Consider the following 6,483-nt stretch of genomic DNA (forward strand, 5'->3'; position numbering starts at 1 on the left):
GTTCACCCAAGATAATATGGTGGACACTCCAAAAGTTCACAAGTGCTAGTGAAGCTTGGAATAACCTATATGTAGATGTAATATCAAGGAGATGACTACTGACATTCCATACAATCGCTACTAAGAACAGAGTTGAATCTAGTCCCCGACAACGACTCTAGAAATGCTTGTTGGTATTTATTAACTTGTCACTTGTTTTAATAGCCACCTATTATAAACCTATATCTCCTAACATTACTTTACTAGATTGTCATCCCTAGTGATGATGCCAGAGAAACATGTGGGTACTACCTAGCATTACTATTAGAATAACTCTAAGTAGTTCTTTATTAATTTTTGTGACTAGAAAGATTATATATGAATGAAAAGGGATCTGCTCATAATAGGGTAAGTCATAGGATAAGATATATATATGATAAGTATTGATCAATGATAATGATAAATCACTCAAAGTACTACTTTCTATGGCATTAGCATGGTCAAGTAGAATATTAGAGGAATAATTCGTAAGTCATTCTTAGTTATAAGTCAAAGCATACATTGATTAGTGCAATTCCACCTAATAGTCATTGCTAAGATCATCTTCATATCTATACATAAGAGATATTATTAAGGGAGATTAAGAACAGAGCTTGTCCCCCTTCGTAACTAGATCCTACATGCTACCTACATCGAGGAGTGGACTACAAAGAACTCAATGGGAGTGTCACGTCCGTGATCTACCACATGACCAAGAATATAGGGTGTATCCATAGGTAAACAACAGTATAAGCCCCAAGCTTACAATGTCAACCACCCACCCATGGATCCTTAGGGTGAGCGCTATATGAACATATGCATGAATATGATGATAATCCAACTATACTTGGTATATAATCAAAGTAGATGATGAACATTATAACAAAGAACATGAATATGATGATAATCCCACCTGGCAGCCCCTCACTCTCTGCCTTGGTGTGGAGTCCTCTCGAGTCTTCTAGAGCCTTCTAGTGTTTGTTTCGCGGTGGATAAGCACAATTAAACCAGACATGTAGGTCCACCTTAATGATTTTCTAGATAAACCCTGCATAATTCATAGATTCACCAAAACTCATGGAATTTATTAGTCTAAACCCCTAAACCTTTGTTGGTGATCTCAATTGTGCCCTTATACATGTTTTATTGATGGTTTATAATGGTTGTTAACTACCATCAACAAACACCCCAAGCTTAACCTTTGCTAGTCACTTAGCAAAGCTAAACTCAGCAAAATGGATCAGGAGTTGCTTCAATCCCCTCACTCCTCAAAAGTATACATGCGTTCAAACAAGAATTCTCCTCTGGATTAAAATAAACTAATCTGACTTTGAAACTTACCCATATTACCTTCAAGTATGGGGCTCCTTAGCCTTCACTTGGGTCTTGAGCAATTGAAAGATAGAATAATCAAGTCAAGAACTATGTCTCAAGTTCTTTGCTCAACCATTATTCTAGAGCTTTTATAGGTTTTCAAAATAAAACTTAGAGCTTCCATTGTATGAGACTCTCAAATCTCTCAATATATGTGGTATTTGTGGATCCTCACCAAGACAATAATAATGTTATTCCTTTCTCTTCCTACAACTAAGGCTTATATGGAGCTCATAGGAGTGAAAAAAGCATGAAAGAGCATACTTACAATACATATATTGTAAAGTAAAACCTCGGATCCAAAGAGAGAGTTAAGTCATACAATCAAATCAAGATGTGCATGTGTGTAGATGTATATGGTGGCTAACCTAATTTTACTTTGCTCCTTGAAAACATATCTGTCTTTTGAAACTTAGAAACAACTTTGCAAGAAAAAATGGGCTATATTATTCATCTCTTCTTCTTTTCAGACAGGCATTGGAGTACCCATTGTTTTATATATCTCGGACACTTGTCCATTTTTTCTTATTTTTTTTCTTCTTTTCATGAATAACTTTTGCATAGCCTCATGCTTCTTTTGACTACAACAAAACTTTTGAGAGATAGCAACAAGAATTTGGGGCATTTATTTGGTGGATATCCTATAGGGTATATTTTTGGTGTTCACTCCCAGTGTAAGAGTAAAATATTTATAGATGGAATGGCATGTTGTTGTGCCTACCCCTAGTGTAGGAGTAGTGCATATGTAGGTGTTGTGTATGTGATCTTGATTTTAAGAGCATGACAAACCTCTCATAAGGGTCAACAAAGCTTGACTAAACTCAATGCAATGCAAGCAACATATATGTGAAAGTTTTCCTAATCTAAATATCATATATGGCTCTGGTAGGAATTCAAGCTTTGTCATACAAGGAACTCATCATGTAGAATTTTTATGTTTTTTCACAAGATAAATCTCTGGAACTCTAGTATCACTAGGAACAAGATAAACAACAACTCATACCTTCTCATATCATATCCGTCAATTACCTAGACTTAGATCAAGCATATGCTACCCATGAGTTTCATGTTCAGAGTAAATTCTTATATCAAACCAGTCGTATCCAAAACTTGGGAGAATTCAAGGCTAAAAACTAGGTACTTGAAAGGAATTACAATAGAGCAACTATTCATCATTTCCATTTCAAGAGATTATCTCCATAGTCCTTTTTATTCAGCTCTTAAAAACAAAAAACTAGACACACACTTTTATTTCATTTTTTTCACTTTTTTAGATCACACCTTACTAATATATATATGTAAGACAAAGATAAATTTTTATTTTGCTCTTAGCTATGCATCTCTTTTTTAACAAATGTAGAGCAAACTTAATGATAACAAAATGGAAGAAATACTTAGCTAGATACATGGGGGATGTTCCTCCCCCAAGCTAGATGTTGTCATGGAAAGAATATTGAAAGTTAAGTGATCCTTCTCAGAGCATGTTTGCTAGCGGTTGTCCTTCACTTATCTAGAAATTGATTCAGGAAGATGTACTTTGGGTGGAGTGAGATGAAGACAACCGGGTGAACTTGCTCTTGATCATATGTTCCATTCTGCAAAATAACAACAAGAACACCAAAACTCATGGCACTGATTAGGATAAGGGGTTAGCGGTCTGCCAATTGAAGATTAGTTGTTCTTGAGGTTTAGAAATATTTTTGAAGAGATAGAATTCTAGCAGGATGTCTATCTAGTATTTTTAGATTTTCTATTTTATGATATGCAGAACAGAAAACATGTATGGATAGTATTTTTAATTTTTATTCCACCATAGTGAATATTCCCTTGGGTTTTTACGCATCGTAGATTTATTCACATGGGGCCTTATGATGCAATGATGAATGTAGTCATAAAACTTTTTATCTTTCTTTTATTAACACAATATAAATGCAGAGAAGTAAATATGCTAAAGTGAAAAATAATTTATGCAATGCTAGAAAGTAAATACGGATAACTACCATTGTTACCTCACGGTGAGGGTTTAGATGTTTAAGTCCTCCGGATAGGACTAGACTAGAGAGAAGTTCTTCATTCCTTTGTTGCATCATCTGATCTCAGTGGTGGAGACCTAGATGGCTGCAGATCTTGTGATGGTGACTCTAATGATGATGTTACCTTTTCTTTCCACACCTACTTAGACTATGGACTTGTCTTAGGCGGAGTAGGTTCATCTTTCACAAGCACTTTAGATTCTTCATCTTACCATTCATTCCATCGGGGTTGGTTCCTTTGATGTTGGGATGATCGATGTCTCCTCCTAGAGCGGCTCTTCTTGGGCTATTCATAAGTAGTATAACTATTAAAATAATAGCGTACCTTGTCTCTAGGGAATTGGAAGTGGACTTGTCCTAATCCGACGTAGATGATCACATTGGTGGTGTTAAGGAATGGTCTTCTAAGGATGATGGGTGTATCGTCTTCTTCTTCTCCTATGTCTAAGACCATGAAATCAGTAGGGGCATAGTGATCTTGTATTCTTACCATAACGTCCCTCGCTATTCCCTCAGGGAATCAGATTGATTGGTCCGCCATCTGCAACTGCATATATGTAAGGATCAAAGGTTTGTTACCGAATAAATATTCATACATTACCATGGACATTATATTGATGCCTGATCCAATATCACAGAAGGTCTTGTGGAAGATTCTTTTTCCAGTGGTACACTTGATCATCGGTACACCTAGATCATCCTTCTTAGCAAGGAATGGTGAAGCAAGGAGGTGGTCGTACTCAAATCGAAGTGTGTTGATCATGTTGACCATTTCTTCTTATGGCTGGCTAGTCTTATTCTTCCTCCTTCTGTTGTTCCTCTTATTGGTCATTGTTGTCTATTCGGGTAGGTATGCCTTTTATGGATGACTAGGAATTGCCAGATGTTGTTCTTGAAAGAGAACATCTCTTTTTTATCCTTGATCGTGAAACAGATCTTGGCACTATCCACGTAGATGATGGCTTTTGCGGTGCTCAAGAAAGGTCGGCCTAGGATGATGGGTGCCATTTCATCTCCACCTGTTTCCAAAACCACAAAGTCTACGAGAACATATGATTGTCCCACTCGGATGATGGCATCTTTAAGAACTACCTTGGAGTAGCAAAGTGACTGATCTACAAGCTGCAAACGCATATTTGTGTACAATAAAGTATCTCCATTAATTTTATCATAGATTACCTTAGGCATGATGTTCACACTTGCTTCGACAAGATTTGTAGTTTCTAGATCTTTTGGCTACGCCTGAATATTACCTTTATCGGACAGAGGAACAACAGTCGCTAGCTAAGCTATTTGTGATTCTATCATTTTATTAAAGCTATGCTGGTTCTTAATGGTAGAAGCAAAGCTATCCATTCTATTACTTATATTTTCTAGAATTTTATCATTGGTGGCTAGCTTCTTAGATAATCCACCAATAAGTCTAGATTGACCAGCAATTAATTCTCTCAAGGTTTGTTGATTGAAGTTATCATAATTATTACCTTGAGGGTTACCTTGGTAGTTCGACCTTTGTTGCTGGTTCCATCCTTGATTTAGTTGAGGATGATAGTAGTTGTTGTTAACAAAGTTCACATCCTCTTGGGTTTTAGGACAGTTGTTCCCTCAATGCCCAGTGTTGCCACATACTTCACACATCATGCGTGAATCATGAATGTGCATGACTTCTTGCTTTTCATTGGATTGATCTTTAAGCCACTTCATCAATAGATCCATCTTGGCAGACAACATGTCTACCTCCTTGAGTTGATGCATACCTCCACATCTCTTGCAGGTCTGAACATGTTCTTCATTCCAGCCTTGGTTGGAGGCCATCTTCTCCACAAGAGTGGTCACAGCTGGAAGTGTAAGTGACAAGAATGCACCTCTAGTAGCAGCTTCCATGGTCTCATAGGTACTATTGGTCAACCATGGTAGAATGTCTGCATGAGTAGCCAATTCTCCATCCCATGATCAGGACATTTTGATATATAGTCCTAAAAGCGTTCCCATGCCTCAGAGAGACAGATTCATCATGTTACTATTGAAAACTTGAAATTCTCCCACGTAGAGCATTAGTCTTGCCCATGGGAAAGAACTATGCTAGGAAGATAGTGGAGTAGTTATCCCATGTAGTGTTCCTATCTTTGTTGGTGTAGAACCACTGCTTCGCCTTTCCTAAAAGTGAAAATGGGAAGATGTGAGGTAGTATGGCGTCCTTGGTTACTCCCTTGATGGTGAAAGTGTTGCAGATCTCTGGGAAGTGTTGGAGATGAGCACTAGCATCTTCATGTGCCTTTCCACAAAAATGGCTCACTTGCACCATGTTGATAAGAGCTGGCTTGAGCTCGAATCCATTGTCTCCCACATTGACTGTGGGTCCAATCCGGATGCTGGTAGTGGTTGGAATAGAGAATTCATGAAGAGTCCTATCGGCCATGGCTTCAAATTTTGGTGTTAAGCTTCATGTTATATGGTTGTCTTCTGACTCTAAAGCTAAAACTTTTTTGAGTTTAGCCTTAGTCCTCTTAAGTAGTGCTTCTAGATCATCAATGTAGTTTGTCAAAAGGTCAAAGCCAGTCATACATTACCCTGCATAAGATAAACAAGTAGACAAATCAAGAGTAAGCCTGTTTGAGAAGAGGTCAATGGTTATTTTGAACACATCAGTAAGTATAAGTTTATCAATACCTCCTTTGTCTAGCTACCTTCCCCGACAACAGCACCAGAAATGCTTGTTGACATTCCTTTGCATCGCTACTAAGAATAGAGTTGAATCTAGTCCCCGGTGACGGCGCCAGAAATGCTTGTTGGTATTTATTAACTTGTCACTTGTTTTAATAGCCACCTATTATAAACCTATATCCTCTAACATTACTTTACTAGGTTGTCATCCCTAGTGATGATGCTAGAGATACTTGTGGGTACTACCTAGCATTACTATTAGAATAACTCTAAGTAGTTCTTTATTAATTTATGTGACTCAAAAGAATATATATGAATGAAAAGGGATCTACAAGCGCACAGATAATATACCATTGTAGCACTTCACCCGAGAGTATTCCAGGTATTGTTATTT

General features: G+C 37.4%; 1 non-coding gene across 1 annotated transcript; it reads left to right on the forward strand.

Annotated features, from left to right (window-relative positions):
* The first annotated feature begins 5,369 nt into the window (after nucleotides 1–5,369).
* LOC136509705 (small nucleolar RNA R71) lies at nucleotides 5,370–5,480 on the forward strand. The gene has a single exon (XR_010772453.1). It is a non-coding gene; the product is annotated as a small nucleolar RNA R71 (small nucleolar RNA).
* The last annotated feature ends 1,003 nt before the right edge of the window (nucleotides 5,481–6,483 follow it).

The sequence above is a fragment of the Miscanthus floridulus genome, chromosome 15, assembly GCF_019320115.1.
Source record: "Miscanthus floridulus cultivar M001 chromosome 15, ASM1932011v1, whole genome shotgun sequence".
NCBI lineage: Eukaryota > Viridiplantae > Streptophyta > Magnoliopsida > Poales > Poaceae > Miscanthus > Miscanthus floridulus.